A 276-nucleotide genomic window follows, 5' to 3' on the forward strand; every position below is an offset into this window, starting at 1 on the left:
TCATATGGTGTTTTTGATATCATAGCCCTTATTGATACTCTATTAAGAATATATGTTGCTACATTGATAGCTTCTGCCCAAAAATATTTAGGTAGATTGTTTTTACAAAGCATGGTTTTAGCCATTTCCTTTAAAGTTCTATTTTTCCTTTCTACAACTCCATTTTGTTGCGGTGTTCTAGGTGCAAAAAAGTTGTTATCTATCCCCTTTTCATTGCAAAAATTTTCAAAATCATCTCCTTCAAATTCTCCTCCATGATCACTTCTAATACTAACA

The sequence above is a fragment of the Theobroma umbraticum genome, unplaced genomic scaffold (genome assembly GCF_002168275.2).
Source record: "Theobroma umbraticum cultivar Fairchild unplaced genomic scaffold, ASM216827v3 scaffold_89.0, whole genome shotgun sequence".
In the NCBI taxonomy this organism is placed as follows: Eukaryota; Viridiplantae; Streptophyta; class Magnoliopsida; order Malvales; family Malvaceae; genus Theobroma; species Theobroma umbraticum.